This window comes from Anser anser (genome assembly GCF_964211835.1).
Source record: "Anser anser genome assembly, chromosome: 5".
NCBI lineage: Eukaryota > Metazoa > Chordata > Aves > Anseriformes > Anatidae > Anser > Anser anser.
The window spans coordinates 3,994,805-4,016,596 of NC_139725.1; the positions used below are offsets into that span (position 1 = coordinate 3,994,805).

General features: G+C 41.6%; 1 protein-coding gene across 26 annotated transcripts in view; it reads left to right on the forward strand.

The window, feature by feature from the left end:
• Positions 1–21,792, forward strand: part of LOC310899705 (uncharacterized protein) — a 221,537-nt gene that overhangs the window by 68,427 nt on the left and 131,318 nt on the right. The window contains exons 5-6 of one of the 26 annotated variants that reach the window (XR_014584580.1): positions 17,802–18,016; positions 18,472–20,215. The exons of 24 other annotated variants lie outside the window; for them this stretch is intronic. The gene's annotated coding sequence lies outside the window, so the exon portion shown is untranslated. Of the gene's footprint in view, positions 1–17,801; positions 20,216–21,792 lie in introns of those variants that run through there. One more of the 26 variants, XR_014584579.1, reaches the window with a different exon arrangement.

A 21,792-nucleotide genomic window follows, 5' to 3' on the forward strand; every position in this document is an offset into this window, starting at 1 on the left:
CTTTACTGTATGCTGCTCGAGACTGAATTGCTAATTTCCTTGTGCATTCTTCATTGCTAACTGCTTTGCAAACAGTAACACTTATTTTCAAAACACACTTTCTCTGAGGTGAGCAATAAGGCTCTTCTGCTCCCACGTGTGGGAAATGCGAACGCAGGGTGTTTGAGGTAGAAGCAGCCTGATGCTTTCCCAGTTCTCCATGGTGCAAGTCAAGCAGTGTGTGCAGAGCTGCAGCCTGACTCCAGGCTGCAGCTGGTGAGTGCAGTCTTCTGAGATCTGGAGCTCTTTCTTGGGTGTTCTTTCTTAGGACACAAAGTGAAGATGCTACCAGTAGTGACTGCTATGAGAAGGTTAATGCAAACGACTTGCCTGAGTTTTCACAGGAACCAATGTTGAAGACCGACTCTTGAGTTCTGCTCTTGCAGATTAGGGTTAATCCTGTGACTGTTCACCCCCAGCTTAGTCCCTTGCCTTGCTTACCTCATATTTCCTGGTCTCTGCAAAGAGCAAATGGAGATGGGGTGGGCAGGCAATCTCCTTCACTGCTCAGGCCAGGTCTGGAATATTAGTTCGGTATGAATGATATTGGGATTACCTGGGGGAGGAGGTGATGCAGTCCAGCAGCGTATCCTAATGAACATGCAGGGGGTGGGGGCTGAATTAAGATTGGATCTTAATTATGGCATCTTAAAACTTCCAAGAGCTTCGCTTTGCAACCTTAACGTTCTTCTAATGTAGTTCGTGCGTACATGTGTCTAATATATATTGTTTTTCTGCTTACAAAAAGATGCTAATAGGCTGCACTTCAAATACTTTACAAAAATTCTGAGTTTAGCTTTCTGAACAGGTATTTGAAATCAATACAGAGAGAGAGCCGCTAACAGGAGGTAAACTACAAACCACAAACACTTTCAATAGGATAGCTCTTTTTATATAACATTTGATATCATTTTCACAGCATGATCTCTACTTTCATACTGTGATAGCTTTTACCTGGAGTTTAGATGATTCATTTTTGTAGTGGATACTTAACTTTTATATGAGGAAAATGCAAGAGAAGCCAGCACAGCATTAAATGAGCTATAGTTGCAGCATTAAATGAACTACAGAACAGTAATAATGTAGACTGCTCAGATCCTTGGTATCGCACAGGTTGGACTCATGAATGCTCTATCGATCCATATGTGAGGAGATATGGAAGCCTAGGAGGAATTTTTCTCACTGCTTTTTGGCTTATCTAATTCAGTTTTTAAAAGTAGACTGGGCACTCGGTCTCGTTTAGTAACTGTATGGAATCCTCACAGGATTCTGCTTGAAAATTAACTGTGATTTCCTGTTGGTGTGGATCATGAAGATTCACATGACTACATCAGTGTTCTTTCCACATCTTTTCTTGGAAGGTTTCTGGAGGAATTTACCAATCCTATCTGTATACTGAATTCTGCAATAACTGCTGCAGAGCGAGGAGAACTTTTTTAAAAAGTCTTTCATGTAAATGGTGATTATTCTTTCAAAGACAACTAGATTTTGTGCAATGTGTCAGGAGTGCGTGGAATTAAGTGTGATATTTTGACTTCTCTGGAAAATGAATGCTGGGGTTGAGGTTTTCTGGGGCTACGCTGCCAAGCTTCTGTTTTCACATGCTTGTAATTTCTTATGAACGGTTTTTAAATGAAGTTTTCTGCATAAGGTTCCCAAACAGTTTTTCAAGTGAACACCTCATGTCTGTATATTTCTGAATAATGTAAAAATGCAACATTAGCGTGGTCCTGTTGAAAGATGGTTTAAAGATAGAAATTCAAATAGTTTGCCTTATTTCCTCCATTCAGCCCATCATCAGCCTTTCTTTCTTCAGGTTTCCATCACACACTTGTTTCACTGTTCCTCCCTAGGAAAGATGTGTGTAAAAACATACACTTAAAATGGCCTGAGAGTTGCATGCTATCAGAAATCTATCAAACTCAAGACCATTCATCAGAAATCATTTCCTTAGTTTCTGAAAAGGAGGAGCAGACTGATTTATAACATAGGTCTGATAAGGTTGAGCTAGACTCATTTATTTTAATTCGTCTGAAGACTTTGTGTCTAATTTAGTTCTTGCTTTAGAAACAGACAAAAAAGAAACCTTTCCTTCATACTCAAAATGCAACAGCCTTTACTGACTCCAAAACAAACAAAAAATCTTTTGGCTGTTCTGTTTTTATAAACTGAGGATCGACCTGATTCTATCAAACAGCATCTTCCAGGGCCTGCATTGCAGTTGGTCAAGATGAAGGTGTTCAGCCCCTTCTATGTTTGTCGTAATTATTTTTAAGTCATTTTAAAATGAATGAGTCAATTGTTTGAGCACTACCAGCTTCGCTAATAGGTGATGAAAGGTCCTACCCTAGGGTTTCATGCGCGTTTGAAAGCAGCTACCCTTGATGATTATCTCCTGTACTCTTCTGTACCGAACAGCATACTGTGTCAAATCGATATTGCTACTGCTCCCTGGGGTTCTTAATTCACGTGTTCAGAAAACTTCATGTTTTGTATTCCTTGAGGTACACCCTATAAAAGCTCAAATACACACAGAAATGCACATTAAAGGGCCCCTGCTTGCACCTATCTGTAGGAGCTTATCTCCAAGAACGAGCGAGGTTTGCTTTACAATTCTGTCTTTTTTGCACAGGGACTTGAATGGTGCTCTCCTCACCACCTAGCTCTGTCTTGGGGCTCTGTTGTTTCTCCGGCTGGAACTCAGGAGACGGATATTACGTAAAACATGTTTACAGCGCATGTGTGACTGCAGCGCATGATGGTAGTCATGGGGAGACCCCACTCTGCTGTTTTAGAATTCCACCTTTGAACTAATTTCTAGCAGGCTAAATTATTCCCTAAATTATTCCTAAGCTTAGATGGAATAACGTTATTTCCACAGCCACCTAGCAGTTCTTGTTTCTAACGTCGTAGGGATCCTAGTCAATCAGGGTCATAGCCTGGGTGTACTAGCTGCTGTACAAACACACTGACAGCTGTGCTCCAGAGAAGGAGCCGTAACTCTGAAGAAGGTGGCTGACTGGGCTTTAGGGTTTCTGTCCCTTGATGTAAAGGTTTCAGTGAAAACACTGGGATGAGTGAAGCAGGGCTGATTTACACCTTCTGAGAACTCTGCTCAGGAACTCAAGGTAAAATCTGGGACAGAGCTCCATGCGTTCCTGTTGCTCTCTTGCATAAAGGACAACTCCTCCTCACCCTGCCAGCCTGTGCTTCTGAAGGAGCCTGCACCTCTCCATCTCAGGGCTCCCGTCAGGGGAGCTATCCTGATCCCAAGGAGACTGCAGCCTTGTAACTACACAGACCTCTAATTATTCCCTTTGTTTCTCATGCTGCTTGTGTTAGTGTTAACAGGCACTTGAGAGAGCCACCCCATTGTGCTGATTTCCAAGTGAAAGTGACCGCTTCCCCCATAATGCTGCCCTCTTCTTCCTTGTTTATGTGACATAGGCCCCTATCAGCCCTGTTTTGTTGGTTGCAAGGTCCCTCCTCTCCACACCACTCCACATGCTTTGCTTGCCATCCCTGTCCTCTTCTTCCTCATTTGGTCATCAGTTTGGTCGTCAGCTCCCTCCCATGTCATTCCCAGTTTAAAGCACCTTAGAGAAGCTATGGTCCACTAGGTCAACTAATGGAGAATTTAATGTCTCTAAAAGAATTGTCTTGTAGCTGTGAACAAATACATCTCTGAATGTTAAAAAATTGTCTAAAGATGCTTAAAAAAAAAAGTCTCTCTCATTCTGGGGCGTGGGTGAGCTGAGATGCACAGAAAGAGTCGCAGGGATCTAGATGGCAGGGAAGGGCAGGTATGTGAGAGACCCTCCCTTGCTGAGTGGCCTTTACTAGTTAGAGCTCTGCTCTCTGGCTTGCTGGGGTCTGGGAGAGGTTGCTGATGGAACTACACCGAGTGTCAGCAGTCAGTCTGAGGACCTGCAACTGGGAAGGAATGTTAAGGATCATTGCTCTAAATGGGAAACTCTGGAGGAGGAGAGCAGCTCATGATGCAAAAGCTAATATATTTTTTGTCTCTTAAGTGCAGTAAATCGTAATTCCTCTCTGGGAGTTTTCTGCGCCACAGCAGGAGCATGAGCTGACAGCTAGCATCTCCCAGCATATGCAGAAGTCATAAAGGTCCTAGCAGCCTCTGTCTGTGGCTGGAGCTGCCCCTTCCTGTGCCCCACACCTTCTGCTCTAGGCTGCTTTTGTGAACTGGGCAGCAGAGCAGCTTCCCACTAAAGATGCGTTAAGGCCAGGAGGTTGGAGATCTCCCTCTATGATGTTTTTGCACAAGGCAGGGAATCTAGTAAGGATCAAAGGTGGCCAGAGGGGAATCCCAAAGCTTTCACATCCTGGAATCCCTGCAGTGAAACTTCAATCGCTAGTCTTAACTTTGAACAAACAGGTCAAAAACACTCCCTGTGAAAACCTTTTAATTTAATTAGACTTTCTCGTGTGATTAAAACTGTCTTTGATATAGTTTATTAACAGTTTCAAACCCAAATTAACGTCTTAGTACTACAAGTTAGGACATTGGTCTCTGACCCCTCCTTTTTTTTTTTTTTTTTTTCCCTAGGAAAGGTTTCAAGCAAGTCAGTATCTTGCTAAGCAAGAGAGAGAATACCGGATAAATAAGCATGTGTCCTGCGGAAATAGCTGCTCAGACACTAAAGGTTAAAATAAGTCTTTGGTTGTGTACAGACATTCTGCAAATGATAAAATTATATGAGCTACCAATTAAATTATAAAATTATAAGCTACCACTGAAAGGGTAGCTTACCTGTTTTTTTTTTGTTTTCCCCAATATGAATACTGCAACATGCAGAGGCCGTTGATAATTGAATTAGAACCATGTCTACACTTGTAACACCCTTGCTATAAGGATCTTAATTGCCTATTACTAATTTCTATTAAAAAAAAAAAAAGGCTTAACAAGACCACAGATGAAGTTTCTGAAAAGCCAAAGAGTTTAAGTCTTAACCTGAAGTGAGCCCTAGCACAAGATTTCAGGCCAAGTCAGAATCTGCCTATTCTTAAAGTCCTAGGCATGCTGTTGAGATGCTGTAAAGAGAGACGGGTACAAAGGCAAAGCCAGTTTCCTTTCCTTTTATCTTCAAAAGAAGCATGATATCAGCTTCACCTTGAGCTAGACTTTGCCCTCTGATCTGATAAAATCATTATTTGCCACTAAGATACAGGAGAATTCTCCTACCTGCTCCTGCACCCCTGCTGTGCACAGTGGCATTCTGTCTTCAGTTATGGCTCATGTGGAGCTGCGCCTTGGTGTCTAGCAGCTTCTGAGTGCCAGCAGAAGCCTGCCATGGTACCTGAGATGGTATCTCTGATTAACTTCTCATACGTGGTGGCCGTAGAGGGCTTGACATCACAAGTTAAGGGCAGTGAGTGTTTCATCCTCCATCCTGAATCTGCTGCCATTCACTGACCGAATTAGAGAGTCAACTTTAGTTTTATGTATGAGAGTTGTCAACTGGAGGAATAATTAGGCTTTTGTCATTAAGTGAGACTTAACGAAAATATACCAAGAATCAATGGTATAGCTGACTTTTCAGTCAGAATTAGAGAAATGGTCATTATGAGTACTCACCCCCTCCACTCCTCTCACTTTTTCATGTGCAGCCCCTCATCATATCACAAGAAAAATCCTCCCTTGGGCAGAGCAGTTGACAGCAGCTCCTTGATCTGCTGATTCTGATCCCAGCAGCATTCTGAGCAAGGGGGGAAAAACAAGTGTGTTTGAGCTGTAACAAACTGAGTTGTGGTACCTACCAGCATTTAAACTGATTGTCTTTCAAAATATTTAAGTATGAGCAGGTGTTCATGTAAATGGTGGTTCTCTAATTTGTCTAATAATGTTGATTTTTTTTTCCTGCTCCTATTACTGACTTCACTATTTTGCTGTTGGCATCCAGATTGATGGTCAGACCATTGTTTTTAGTTCATCAAAAGGAATTGTTTTATCTAATAACATCCAATAATGACATTTATAATTTTCTGCATGTAAAAGTCACTCAAAGGAGTTCTGCATGCATGAGGTAAAATACATGACTGAGGGAGGTAACCATACAGATGACCTAATCAGCTCAAGCTGTTCAATGAAATAAGCAGTGTGATGTGTTGGAAAATATAGGTAGCTTTTCACTGCTGGAAACTGCAAGCTAAAGAAAGTGTCTTTTAAAGTTCTTTTTAATATTTATAGTGGATCTACATATAAAGATTTTGTAACTAAGCATATATGCTTTAAGGTACGCAGCAAACTGAGTGCATTCCTGGCAATATCATACATCATATATAGAGTATGCACTCAAAGGAGAGCAGTAGGTCTGAGCAGCTTATTTTTAACTGGTGGTGTTATCGTAACAGAGGTAGCTGGGCTATTTACCCGAGTAGCAAGAATTTCTTTGGTTTGGCCAACCGTGCCTTGCAGTCGCAGAAACTGCAGGTAAGGAAGGAGAAAGTGCGACAAGGATGGCTGCAGAGCAGCTTTTTGTAAACCGCCAGTTCTGAGGCACATGAAGGGCTTGAGCATTGCTGCTTGTCTTCTTTGCCCTGAGCTGGCCCCAGTCGCTACGTGCTCAGGCAGCAGAAAGTCTCTGGATTTCGGTGAAATCCAACCATATACCCTTTCCTGACTTCTGGCTGCCTCCTGCAAAGTGAGTGGCACAGAACAAGCTCTGTGGGCCTCAAACATCACAAGACTTTCAGAATAGCGTTTTTCCTTGCTATCTGTATAAGGCGAGTCAGCCCAGTTGGGATGCCTGTTTTGGTCCGTGTTATTCTAAACTGTATCTGACCTGCTATGTGAGTTGGTGTGGGGGATCACGGTGAGCAGGCAATGGGGGACCCATCTCCTCTTCCAGGACTCAGTGGGATTATGGCCCTAAGCTAACAGTTATGCTGAGCTGACCAGCCACCCATTTCCTTTTCCTTGGTTTACTTTCTGGCAAGGATTTTTATTTTAATATTTAGTTTTGAGGAAGTGTTATAAATAGCAATAGTAACTGATAGCGTGCTAATGCAACCAAACTGCATTTCACTCACTTTTACCAGGACTACTTTGAAACTTTGGTTTTCAAAAACAACCTTAACTGCTGCTGCCCAGAGAGATAGGGAATACAACAGAGGATGTGACCTTTCTGAATGTTTTCTTATCAGGCAGCGTAAGTACTGTATGTCCCACTAAGCTGCTTCAATAGAACCTTGTCAAGTTATCACACTACTCGACATGTTGCTGATAATGAATACATAAAAGCTTTAGATATTGAAGACTCAGAGGAAATAAATAAGATTTACTGAAAAACTGCTCAACATATATCCCAGGGCCATGTTTTTTTCCATGTGGGTTGTCTGTTTCCTTTGATCCCTTAGATAAATGGGATGATGCAAGAGTTTCAACTTCTTGAAATGTAAAAGTGCAGACGTGGGTGGATAAATGAATGGTCATCTATCTAATGGTAAATGGTCATCTATCTCCATTGCGGAAAACTCAATTGCATCGTAATCATACCAGTCTCATTCTCCAAAACTGACTAATATTTTGCTTTTGTGCTACCACGCGCTGTTGTAGCTGGTATCTGGAATATCTTCTCTTGTCCTGTATTTTTATGAGGGCTGAATGCTGGGGAAGAGTTCATATTTATCTTTGTAACTTTGCCCAGTATAGGTCAATTATTCTGACTTTGAGGAATTAAAGAAAAAACAACAGCAAAACCCTGCATACGGAACTAGTGTTGACAACATCCCTTGTGTCACTGGCAGGAGGCCTTCAAACGTGGGTATTAAAGAGCACTTGTGGAGAGACTGCCCAGGCTTTGCCTGCAGATCCCCTGGCAACAGGTGGGAACAGGACAGGATGGAAAACTTCAGGATCTGCTAAAGAGGTATAACGAGAGTGAACCCCTACACTCCTTTTCTGAAATAATGCTTTGGGAGTCATATAGCTTTGGAATGCTTTTGGCTAGGTTTGGTTAGTCTTATGTCTTAGCTGTGTCTAGGAAGCAGTGTCTCATCTGACCTGAAGATAGCCCCAGTGGTTGAGATTTCATGTTTGCTTTATTAGCAGTCTCACAGCATACTGGGCAATAACAGCTGACAGTGCTGAGCTGATGATTTCTTGCAAAGAAGCTTCTGAACTTTGGATGCAATTTTTGATAGCTATCAAGGATTTATTCAACAAGAACAGTTTGTGTGCCTTTTACTGTAGATGGTAACTTAATACCTTCTGAATCTGATCTCCACAAAGTCTGACTTGGAAGGGCTGTAGAATTTTTGACAGTTAGTTTCTTAAATAAGTATCTAATAAAGTATTTTAGTAATCTCTTTACTTCAAAAATATACATTCTCTTTCCTCTCTAATTCCTAATTTTTCATGCTTAAATTAAATGTGTTCATTCCTTCAGTGAAGATGACTTTGAGATTTACTTCCAGTTTACTCATTTAGTAGACTACTGTGTGTTTTATGCAGAAATTAAGAAACTCCTATTTTCCCCTTTCAAAATGGCTCTGCACACATGCAAATGACTAACCTAAGAAGAGGCACCCATAGAAGCTGTTATTTCCTTGTAGTGCTCTGAAAGCCATCTTTTTCCAGAAGGCTGTGTTTTCATTCTGGGCTCCCCACTGTATGTAAAGAGACAGTTTTGTGTCTGGTATCCTTGGCTGCTGAGGCTTTTTCTTGTGTTTAAAGTCACCTCTTGTATTTGACTGATCAGGAGAAAGTGGGAAGCGCTATTACAGCACAGTGGCTCTCTCAGTGGCTGTAAGCAATGATATCTAACAATGCCCCAAGGAGCTAGTTAAAAAGTGCCTCACACACTCAGGAAAGCACTTTAATGTAACTGCATTAGAAAGCTGTCAGTTGCTTGTTAGGCAAAACAGACTTTTTTTGCATTGTAAGGATTATTGAAGCATTTGTTACACAGTAATTTGGAAATCATAATAAAACATTTCTAATTTTATTTCCCCCAGCAAACAACTAATGGGGGTAGTACATAGCAAGCCCAGAAAGCATGCTATAGAGCCATGAAATCTTGTTCGTTCTCCTAATTGGGAGGGCAGGGGATAGAAGCTGTAGCTATTCTTTTAAAGTGTACTTCCCAGAAGTAGAATTTTCAAAGGTAGAGGTAGGAAAAAACTTGTTTGTATCTTTTCTACTTCCCCACTGCCTTAAACTCTCGGTGTATTTCTGCAAATGCATTTTAGTGTTCTTCAAATGACATGTTAAATGCTCGTGAGGTGTCAGAATTCCAGTAGGCAACTTAAATGTTCTCAATGCTCCCCTGTAACAGGAATTGTTGCAAAATGGTGACAGATGAATAGAGGTTAGATTTTACAAACACCTGAGTGTGAATGGCAAAAAGTACTTTGTAGAGGGCATACTTAGATGCTTTTTACAGGCCAAAGTCTTACATAGTTGAAGAGAGATGAGTGATGCTTAAAAATATAAAAGAATTAATTTATTTTCTGAGCTGTTTCTTTGGACTGGTGAACTCGTCTCATTCTGATTTCCTTCATGAATTCTCCTTGGAACTGGAGATGTAGAAATCTGATCCAAAACTCGTGCATAAGCCTCTAGTAGCTTTTTGGTAGCTGATTGGTGAATAGTAGGGATGTGCTTGGGTCCAGATATCCAAAGTTTCTACTTTTCAGTTAAATTGTAAATACAGATCTACCATTAAAACAAAAATAGCCTAACATCAAGGAAGAGGGACAAAAAGAAGAAAGGAATGAAGGAATGATTTGCTGACTTTCAACCTTAAGTCACAGTTAAACCTGATCACATGTCGCTGAAAATGTCAACTGTTATTGTTGTGTGAATAAGCTGTGTGAATTTTTGCAGAATTGGCATTCCCGTGCATCCAAAATGTCATAGGCCTGAAGGTATAGCAATGACAAAAGTGCATTAGGGAATTCATAAATCTGTTAAATGGGTTTGCAGTTGGAAATCCAGAATGCTCAGGTGCGTCTGAGCAGAGGCTGGTACATTTATTATTCACTGCCCTCCAAAATTTCAGGTAAATTTCTCCTTTAAAAAAAATCCTCCCAAAACAACAACAAAAAAGCACTCCATATTGGGAAGATCATTTAAAAAACAGTGATACACAAATCATTTATTTTTGTCAGCTAAGACAAGATCAATTTATTGCATCATATATTCTAAGCAATACTTGCATGCAAACTTGCTTTCTTGGATTCTGAGATCAAGATGAAAATTGTCTTACGTTGTCCATCAATCACACTTACTGGAACAGCTCTTCATGAGCTAGAGCTTATATTGTTCAAGCCTGGATATTAGATGAGCTGCAGTAGAGTTTGAGTCATGGACCTTGAGCATGAAAAACTCTGGACAGCATGTATTTTAGCTGAAGGGGACGCGAACCTTTTGCTTCAAAGGGACAAGTGACAATGTCTATGTTTAAGTCTCTAAAAGCAGTCTTTGGCACAGAGGACAACTTAAAATCTGAGTCTTGAAAACCTGTGTTTCCTGACTGATAAACAATGGCTGTTGTAGAAGTTTTTTTTTTTAAAGTTCATAAATTTTAGCTTTGTCATTACGATTTCAGCCCATCTTTTTCAGTATGGAATTTCAAGTTAGATTTGAAAAGCTTGGAAGTATTCTAGTTCACAAATTGCTTATGTTTCATGTCAGATTTCAGAATGAAGCATTGTGTTGAATATGTTTATTTGTTCCGGTACGTTCAATATATGCTGTTAAACAGTGGCTGTTCGGCTAACCATATGACACACGGTGGAATGTGTGGCAGAATACAGGGAAACAGAGAATGAGATGGAAGTCTTGACAGAAAAGATCAAATACCTGATTTTATTTTTGAATAGCAGCACACGTGAGAGAATTTTTAAGAGATCATTGCTGTGGAGACGAGGAGGAGAGGAAGACAGAAGGCCCTGGAAGAAAGTAGAATCGAGTTTCTGAAAATTGTAGCCTTTACAAAGAAGGTCCGTTAGATACAAATAATGTGCAGGCTTTAAAAAAGAGAGAAGTGGGTTTGGAATTAGGAACTTAGAATACCAGTGAGCTTCCAACAATGAATCTGAGCAAAGGAAAATACCTATTGCTGTAGGAGCTCCAGTTGTGCCTTGATAGTACGACGGAGAAAGCAAAAAGACGAGTCTATTCTTCTTTCCATTCAGGAAAGGACTAGCCTTCTCTTCTGACAACTGCCAGCTAGGTTTGTGCAGTGTAGCCCTTCATGAGACCTGGAAGGAAGCTTGATGGTAAACTGTCTTCAAGAAAGAACAGTTCATTACAAAAAGCTTTAGAATTTGGGCCTCCTTAACAGCCTTTCAGATGAAAGGGACAGACCAGGCTTTCTTATATGATTTAAGTAAGAGTGTGATCACTGAATAGATCCGCAGGAAGGCAACAAGGACAGCGATTTATATAAGAGCTTTAAGAACAGAGGTTTATAATTAATTAGTCAGTGGTGAATTGGTGGAGCGTTGGGAAGGAGAAGTAAAGGAGAGACCCACAGTGCTGCTTGCAGGTTAGTCTGAAGTGAAAGCTCTTGGGGTGTGGGCCAGGCTGACAGGGTTCTGCTAAAAGGAAAGAAAAAGCATTAACCTGTGTTCATGCCTGGATTTAATTCCACAAGACACTGCAGGACCTAAAGCAAACCAGTTGGGACCTAAGGTACATCAAGTAACATTTAACCAGTTGTATGTTCTTTTTATGACTTCTGTTTGTGAGGGAGATAAATGCATGTCTGAGGCAATAAAACATTTCCCCTGATTATAGCAAATGGTGTTTCTTTTCCCTCGTGGGATGTAATAGGAATATCAATGTTTTATATTTCGTATTAAAAAAGCCCAAGTTTGATAAAAAATGAAACACATTTAGTAGAGTTGTTATCTCAGGTAAGTTAAAGTAGCATCGTGCAGTCACAGGCACAGAACTGTAAGCACGGTGGGTTCGCTTACTGCGAATCCGGCCAAATTTCTGTGTGCTACTTTCCAAATCCAAATGAGCTTGGAGAAGAAGGCGAGCAGGAAGGAGTTCATAAAGGCCACTAAATGAAAGCTAAGGCAGGTGGTGCCTCGTATCACAGGTAACAACCGTCTCGATAAATGCAGCAGATGGAATTTAAACTGGGACAAAGAGTTATATAAGAGAGAGCAAAAAAAAAAAAAAAAAAGCAGCAGAGGCTGAGAAAACACAAGAGAAGCAGCTCAGAAAGAGAATCCCGGGAAGTGTGTCCAATTTTTCTAACATTTCTCATCACTAACTTCACCAGAATTGTGTGGGTATCTGCGAAAGCAGAATTTGTCCCCAATAGAATATGATTAGTGTGTTAAGCAGATGTTTTATTTCAGGAATGGAAATATGTAAAACAGATATGCCAAAATATTTTCTTTTGATGTGGAATATTAAAAATCAAAAGAAATGGTGATACAAGCTCTCCCTTTTGTTCTTCTGTAGTGAATGACAACTTAACGTTTAGTTGGTTTTTGTGTGGCTTCTGGGGGGAAACTTTTCCAAACCTGCCAGAACTTCCAGGAATTCAGGTCTGATCCCATTCTGCGCTGCAGCAAAACCAAACTCTCCTGGCGTGCGTGTCCCACTTGTCCAGCAGACATGCCTGTACTGGCACAGCCCTGGGAAGGAAGCGTGTCCCTCGGGGGGCTCGGGGCAGGGTCCCCAGTCCACTGGCCGGCTGCTGCACGCTGCCCATGGTGGCAGAGTTTCTAGGGGTGCCCCAATCCCCCCCCACAATGAGCGTGGAGCTGTGTGTGGGTGGTAACGTAATGCCAGCAGGAGGAACCGAGAGACCATCGAGGCTTTCTTAGTTTTGTTTCAGGCAAAGGACTTGAAGTTAAACGTTTCATCTCGAGTTTCAGTGGTATTCTCAGAAAACCAGAAAAGGCAAACAGTGAAGAATTGGGCGTGGGTCTCTTTAAAAATGTTGCTCTGAGTTTTCGTTTTAACTCCCTAGAATTGTTGCATCTTATTCAAGTAAATAAGAAATCTTCTATATGCTTCTAGGGGAGCATGCGCTGTTTGACAGGTTCTGCATATCCCTTCATTTACCCCCTTTGCTAGCAGTCTGGTTCCTACTACTTCTCAAAATATTGGCTTCATATATCTGATTATGGCATACAGGTCTAAGCAGGGGGTTTCAGGCATATCAAGGCGTATGTCTGAATGGAAGTGGTTACTGCTGTTTTAACTGGGATTGCACTGCAAAATTAGGCAGGATAGTTCTTGCAGTTAATCCTTGTGAAGGGAGAAGGTCGGGTGTATGTTTGCGAGATGGCATTTACGGCAGCCAAGACCTATACAGCACAGAAGAAGTTTTCAAGAACAGCGTACGAGTGCAGTGCCGGGGGAGCGCAGCGCGGTTTGGCTAAGGCTCGGCTGGGATTGAGCGCACGCAAAGGGCAGCCAGCTCGGGTCTGGCGTGGCACGGTGCTGCCAGCCTTTGCTCCTGCCCGCGTGGGGTCCAGCGGCTGTGGCGAGATCTCAGCCTGCCAGTGCTGGCTGTGCATTGCTTGTAAAGTACGAAGTATGACATTGTATAGAAAATTGGATATAATCTGTGTTTTATGGAATATACATGAAGTTCAAGGAACAGATTTCAGATGCTGTACGTTGGCACATCTATTTCATGTTTTATGTACGCACTGAATTCGATATACTGTGGTTTTACATTTGTGCTGGTTTACATTAGCCGTAAATGTGACCTCAGCGTGTTTACATATAATGTGCTGAAGCTTCTCAAGTTGACAATTACCAGGATGTTTCTTGTGCTGCATTACAATTGAGAATCACAGATCCTACAAGATAAATTTGTGTCGAATTGTGTTTATCTAGATTTTGCAAAAAAGCAAAGCAGTTAGTTTAGCTTATCTTTTGTCATGTTTTCTGCTATGCCAGTTGGAAATTTTTCATTGGTAAAAGCTTATTTTCTTTCTAACAAATGTCTGTCTTCCAGTTTTGTGAAAGTGAATAATTGTTTCCTGAAGATTAATCCCACAAACGTTTGTACTCAGTAATGTCATTTCTGACCTCTAGTTTCATGGGCTTTTGGCAGTAAAAAATTGAAAACCTTACAGAATTTAAAAATCTTGGGAAGAAACCACAAGAATAAATTTTAATGTGAAAAGATCATACAGTTTTGCAGAAGTATGGAGCATCTGTTTTTTCAGTTAGATGCTTTAAGTTTTGCTCACCCCCTCAAATATTAGAACTGAGCTAACCTAAACATTATGGTATTATTTAAAATATATATTTTTTAACATACATCATGCGTTTCATGTAATCTAAACCCCTTTAAAAGTACTAGTCCCTGAAAATGTGACTGTGGTAGCCTGAATTGTCAGAGAACACACACTAAATTGGAGTGTAAACTTATTTTGTTACCCACAGCTTCTTTTGCTGCTAATAACTACTTCCTTTCTTCCTTTAAAAAAATAAGCCAAAACATTAGCAGTTTTGCAAATTTAAATATTTGTGAAAAATTGGGCACGAAAAACCAACCTGTTTAGCCATGTTCATTTCTTAGATTGTCTTTGACAATCCTTAGTAAGAAGTTTATGGACTGAAATGAATGTGACAGTTCTGTATGGTTACCAAACTGCCCAAATTCACCAGGTTTGCTTGATCTCTGAAACTCTGCCTTCCCAATGGTGTGTGTATCCATAGCTGCCTAAATACCAGGGCAGCGGGGGTGTGACACCTGGCTGTGCCTCAGCTGCGGCAGTAAAGTCCTACCTGAGAGTCGGGGTTTGCGGTACCCTTGCGGTCCCGGCAAAGTCCCAGTAGCTAACAGGCAGCTTGGAGGCGCAGCACACCACAAGCAGCCATCCCACAGTTGTAATGCACTGCAGTCACTTATTAGGGTTACCAAGACATGCTAGAGTATCCTTACGTACTGTCTAGTAAAATGTTACTTGCATCATGCAGCATTCCTGTCAGCCCTGTGGATTAGATGTTACCCAAATTTTCCTGATTTTTGTTCTTCTGTAAATAGAGCTGAAAAGCCAATAAGGAATGTCTTGTATACCTTTATGTGACATTTCAGAATTTGCTTACAGGAGATGTTTCTACTTCAAGAAGTTTGCAAAATACTGTTGTGATTTTTTTTTCACTGAATCCATTTAGACTTTCATTTTCTTCAAAATAAAATTAAAAAGGAAAGAAAACTCGCTGCAAAATAATGTTTTCAGAAATTATGTATCTTATAACCATTGGTGTTGAAGGCCTGGGGTGTAGTATTTCCATTTTGCAATTTTATTCAGAAATTAGAAAGTGTTGTATCTAAACCTTTTGCATATTTATTAAAAATTAAAATATACCATTGTTTGTTTTTTTTTTCTTAATGATCTTTTAAAACATTCATCACTGGAAAATGCCCAGCAGAATGTGGTTCTGTGCTGTAGTGGAGGCGTGAGTTTCATGGGCTACAAGTTGTGGAAAATCAGTATAACTAACACACTCCAGCGAGGTAATTTAGGATTGCATCATCCATTTCTTTGCAAGTGTGCGCAAAGCTGAAACAGCTCTACAGGAGCTGTGTGCAACGTACTTGGACTTGCAATGTGTCATCCGAGTTACAGGATATGTGCTGCCTATGGATCAAGCAGCAACTGTGTTTTTTCCATCTGTTTTGGGGTTTCTTTTTTATTTTGTGATGATTTTATTTGAATCTTTGGCTGAAATTTCACAAATTCAATTGGTTGTATGAAATCAGGATAAAACTGGATCTTAGTCATTTTTCAATGTAACTAACGTACGCGAGGTTACTTGTACAGGTCATACAGTTTGTGAGCAAGGATTGCATTAAAATAGGGTTTTAAGGAACTGATAAAGAGATTAAAAGCATGCTTTTCCCACATTTTGATTTACACAGGAAGTCTGGCACTTGTAAGTCAAAGCTGTGGTTGTACAGCCTCGATGTGAGCTAGTAGTGATCATGCAGGTTCGGCACCAAAGCGGGGCCCCGCGGCTGAGGACCAGTGCCACCTTTCCCTCGCTAGGAACGGGCAGCATTCTGCCGGCAGAAACTTGATTTCCTTGGCAAAGTCCCAAGCAGCTGAAAAAAAACAGTAATGCCTTTTGTATAAGGTTTCAAAATCTTCCCAAAAATGTAAACCAGAACTGTGCCTCTGTTAGAGCTCCACGGGACAGGATAAAACAGTTGTACTGAGAGGCCACCCTTCTTTATTAAATTACGCAGACCTTGGAAGACTGTTTGTGGGAGCCAAATGCATCCTAGACCCCAATTTGTGGTGTCGCTCTTTAAATCCTGTGGGGTTTTCCGTGAGGTTTGTTGTTCAGTGCAAAGAGCCTGGCCGTTGCTGGCCCTGGGTGCGAGGGTTGCTCTCGCCCCACGCTCCGCTCCCCAGCTAATGGCTGGGTTTCACCTCTCCCGCGTCTGTCCCAAGGGAGGAGCTCGTGGGAACGAGGGGGCAGGTCATTCTCAGCACCAGGCTCCTGGCTCGGGCCGCACTCCTGCCAGAAATCTGTCTGAGCCTGAATCTGGCAAAGTTTAGGAAGCTGTGTTAAATGCACCTCTTTGTTCAAGTCTTCCACTAACGGCAGGCGCAGGAATTTCACTTGGCAATCGGTATCCTGGCTACCCTTTTCAGGGTACTTCTATAGCTGCCTCAATAGCTGGGAGGGACACGGGAGTGTTTTGTGTGATTTCGATTTGGGTTACATTATGTAAAGGGCATCCAGGTGCTCTGATAATCATCCTTGATGACGTAGATATAGATGATTTGGGGCTATCGCTTCCTAATTTCAGTTCGAAAGGAGAGCCTTTCAGGTTGTATCGTTTTAGAAAAAGTAGTAAGCCTGAAAGTACACAGAGGGATAAGGTCTGTGTGTAGCAGGTGAGCAGTCTGCAGACTTCTTATCATGATGTGTTTCCTTTATTGCATTGGATAACTGCTACAACTCAGAAGTAGTAGACAGATAGGGATTTTTGAAAACAAAAGTTTTGTTTAGCCTTAGAAACAAATGTGACAATTGGGCGTTTCAATGTGGTTCTCCTTTATTTTTCTTTTAGAATTGGATCTGGATTTAGATGCCGGCTTTCATGGTTGAAGTGTGTAAAGGTTCTTTGCACAGAACAGATTTTCCTATGGGTAAAAGCATGGCAGCAATTAGATACTGAACAGTAGCTGCAATGGCAGCCTGCCTTGGGAATTGGCTAATTTCACTGCAACAAAAAATTGGCTAATTCCATTGCAAAAAGAGCTGCTGGGGTAGCCCTTTGCAGAAATGAGCTGATGTCTGTCTCAACAGGCAGGAGATCATTGCCTATAGGAAATTCACTATGGTGCACAAATACGTTGGGGTCTAGCCATTAGAACAGGCCCTCGTGGAGGAGCACTGTGTATGTGCCTTTTCCAAATCCTGACGGGCTTTCTCAGTTCTACAACTAGTTGCTTCTGTTGCACAACTGCTGGGCGCCGTTATCCGGGCACACAGGCGGCGCTTTCTCCTAAAAGCTATGTTTTCTGTGAAGTTAGTGCAAGAGTTCCTTTTGTGTTTTGTTGCTTGCTGTCATGCCACTTAGGTGTATTAAAAGATGCTCGTGCATGAATAGCACTCGTTCTGTTGCTCTGCACGTGTATTTGCCAGGATAAGGCTTTCTGACTAAAGAAAAGAATTGAGAATAACACCTTTAGCTTATATCTTTGACTAGACAAATCAGTGAGTTTGACTGTTTGTTTTCCCTTCCTTCCCCAGTGTGTTGACCCAATAACAACTGAATAATTCTTTACAGCTCCTATAGCAGAACAAGATCCTGGAGAGAGGTGTGGAGGGGAAGAGGAACAAGGAGGAGAAACAAGTAGAGGAACTTTAATATTGCTGCTGTTGGCAGAGAGAAAATGCTGTGGGAAGTGCTGTAAGGCAGAGGTCAGACAAACGTGAAATGGTGAAATTTCCATGGTGCTGAAGAGGAGTTGCTTGAACATTGCTGTTGGATTAGAGAAAAAGGCAAGTAAGAAGGCATGTGTCTAGGTGGCAGGGAGCTGGCAGTCTGGAGTGACAAGTGAGCTGTTGGGTTATTGGTTGATCACTGAGGGTGGGTGGAACCTAACGTTTTTTTTCCTAAAGTTTATAGGGAAATGATTTGGAAAGTAACACATCTCAAATTTGCTTCCCCCACAACTCCTTTTTCCAGCTTGAATCACAAAAGAAAGTTCAGAAATCAAAGGACAGGTTCTTGTACTGTACTCTTTCCAACCTAACTTAAACTGGAGAACATTTGCATAGGTGTCAAGTCCTCATGAGGATTGCAGCACGATTGTTCAAAATCGCATCTCTTTAGTTACTTTTAATCTTGAAATGTTCACCCATCAAGAAGCAAACGGTGAAATCACAATTGCTTCCCATGCTTATACCTATTTTTAAAGAACATTTTCTCCTATGTCCTTTTGCTTTTCCAACAGCTTTTTGTGAGCGCTATCTTACCCTCACATCCCAAGTAAAGCGTTCCTCTGGATTCCCCAAATGTGTCGCTTCTTCATGTTGACTCCACTCCTACTGGGATCGGGTGCCCAGATGTCATGCCCAGCCCTGCTGAGTTAGATTCGTGGTCATGTCCAGGATATGTAGCTTGCTCAACGTGTCCCAGGTGGCTAGCAGCCCACAGCTGGGACTCTTCTTACTGCTTTACCCACCACTGATTTGCTCTTTGTTGAAGGCAGAATATGGTTCAAAGTCTCTTTCAAGGTTTTTCAGAGCTTTCCGTGGACTTGTTTGCTACTTTTGAGGCCATGAGTGAGTGTGGTCTTTCGTTTTTCACTGTCACCAGGGGACATGAATCAGACTGGGAGACCTGAGACTCTGGGAGGCAAGAGCTTCCAAAGAGCCTGGTGAGACCTGCAGAATGCTTGCCTGGATGGCATTGTCTCCTTTCCACTAGACAGTGCACCAAAATGCTGGTCTGGAGATTGGAGGGGAAGGGAAGAGAGAGAGAGGTGTGTTGTCATCCTGTTTACCTATCTGAGTTAGCACAATGCTTCAGCAGTGATGTTTCTTAACAGCAATACTTCTATTTCGTTCATTTCAAGCAAATCGGAAGATTTCTTTTTAACTGGTCAGTAGCTATTTTAGGTTGCATTTTTTACTAATAACTTATGCTGACTAACAGTGCTAACAAAGGCTTTACATAAAGCAGGCTGTATAACAACTTGATTTTTTTTCCAAATTATACATTTTAATTAGTAATAAGTGCTGTGAATGGAGATAATTGAAACATTTCATCACTACATACTTAATCTTTAGATTTGAGTTGGACCCTGGGGAAAGAGGTTGCATTTAGACCTAATGGCTTAAACACGTTCCTGATTAATAGTCAGAAAACAATTCCTTAATTTCAGTTTTGGGGAGTCTTCAGTTGGATGTGCTTTTAGCTATAGCTATACATGCTATTATTTGAACAAAGGTTGTATGTATGACAGTGCAATTGTCTTGTTGCATACATTCCCATCCTGTTAAATTTCACATTTCTGTAGGATCTCAGTCTAAAGAATTTTTCTCTTATCATTCTTTGGGCTTAATTTTGCTTTGGAAAATCAAGCTCTGTTCCCTTTTTGTTTCATTTCTTGTCATTTAGAATCAGACAACAATAATTCTGGAATCAGAATGTGCCTTCTGTTATCTGACTGATTTTGATGGATTGTCATGCGTCAGTTTGACTTTGCAGGGGTTGAATGTAGCATTAAAAATGTTTTGAGCATTTAACTGAACAAACATGCCATCGAAACTAGAGAGAAAGGTCACTGGCACAGTGTTTGGCGATCAAAGCTTTTGTGGTGGTGGTGTTTTTTAACTTTGCAAAAAGCTTTAAAGTAGTGTATCGTAACAGTTTGCAGATCACTGAATAATGTACTGTACACATGCTTAACGATTTATGGGGCCATGAGTTATTTAATCAGGTAATGGATATACTTTGTATGACAAACAAGCAGATGAAAAACTCTGAATGGAAGAAATCGCTCATCTTCTGAATGACACACATTATATCCGGCCTTATCAGGAAATAATATGACTTTTTCCTGCCAAAAGTTATCATTTCCAGTGGCCATTGTCTCATCTGAAAACATCAATTAAGCAAAAATGTGTAATAAATAGTGCCTTTCATCTGGAGTGTGTTAAAGAAGTGCAAAGCAAAATAGAAGTGATCTCAGATCTTTGGCATTAGGCTCTTGTGTTGTCATTGTCATAAATTCTGTTGCTTTGCAGAAAGGACACAGACTGCAACAACACACTTGGTTTTAATACCTGATGGAACTGAAATGTGTTCTTGCTGTAGGAGAGATTTTAATCCTAATGACTGGGAGGTGGTAGGTAGCTGTAAGGATGTGTTGCTGCATAGGATAAAAAGGGTAAGGACAACCAAGCAAAAGCGTTGCGCTGTTCGCAACAGGGATGGCTTTTTCAAGGTGTTGGCACAGAACTTAGCATGCTGGGGCTCTTATTATGGACTGTGATTTGTCAGTTGTATAAAATGAAAGGACAAGAAAGGATGAGAGAGGGCCACAAGCATGTTGAGGTAGGAAAACACAGGAACTGGTTAGAGGGGAACCAGAGGTACAATGCAGAAGAGGGGAGCAAAGCAAGTTTCAGAAAAGAGATGAGATGTGAAGAACTTTGAAGTTATCGTGGCTGGGGAAAAAACCTTAATCTTCAGCACTGCAGGGGACAAAGTGTTGAGTGGAAAGGGAAGATCAGCTCTCACTCTGCCACAGGCGGCCATGTTTATTGACACGAGAGTGGTGGACGTGGAGGAGCAGCAAGGTCTTGTCCCACTTTGTCCGTCCCAGCAACTAGAGGCACAGATTGGATCAGATGGGTGACAAGAAGCTCTTTAAGAATAAAAGCAGAAGAGCTGTGTCAAAGTAGGGGGGCGGCCTCAAAGGAAATAAAACAGCATCACAGGCTCGGACCCCTCTGTGTACCCTAGAAAAGTACTCCTGTGGATCCTTGAGGGCAGATCCCACTCCAGCGCACTGGACAGATCTAAGCACTCAGCCTCCTGTGAACTGAGACAGTTTGAATGACACGTTCTAGATGTGAGCAGTGGAGCCAGAGCATCACTGAGCACCGAGCTCGGCTAGAGGGCTAGAAAGCTGCATCGAGATGACTGGCTGTGCCAAATCATATAGCAGTGAAAATATGCCTCTACTTCAGCCGTGTATCCTGTTCCTCTAGCCAAAGCCTCAGGCCAGTGCGAAGTTTTCACCAGCGCCGCTGCTGAAAGCAGCTCGGGGAGCAGCGTGCCCTACTGGGTGAGCAGGAGATGTGATGGAGCAACGCAGACAAGCGTGGAGCCTTCTCCGCCCCGCAGTGTCCCCGTGCTCAGCAGAGCTGCCCCTGTCCTGCTGCGCCTTTCTGCAAGCAGCACTGGCTCATGACGATCCTTTCAGGTCAGATTTTTCTCTGAAAGCTGGCATACCCTCTGGGAAGAGAGGGAGGTGCCCTAACCTGTCAGAGAGCACGGCTGCATGTGTACTTCTGCAACAACTGGGCTCTCTTTGTATTCTTCACAGAGTTTGGAGGATTTTTTTTTTAAAAAAAACCTCTTTTTTTAAAAAAAACTCTTTTTTTTTAAAAAAAAAAAAAAACTCCTGAGAAAGCATCTACCTTTGAAATTTACCCTGTACATGAAGATGCACGAGTCTTTCTTCATTCATATTTCCAGCATCTGACTTGAACAAAAATCCCTAAGGTTTTCTAGTTTCAAATTGTACTTTTTTGAATAATGG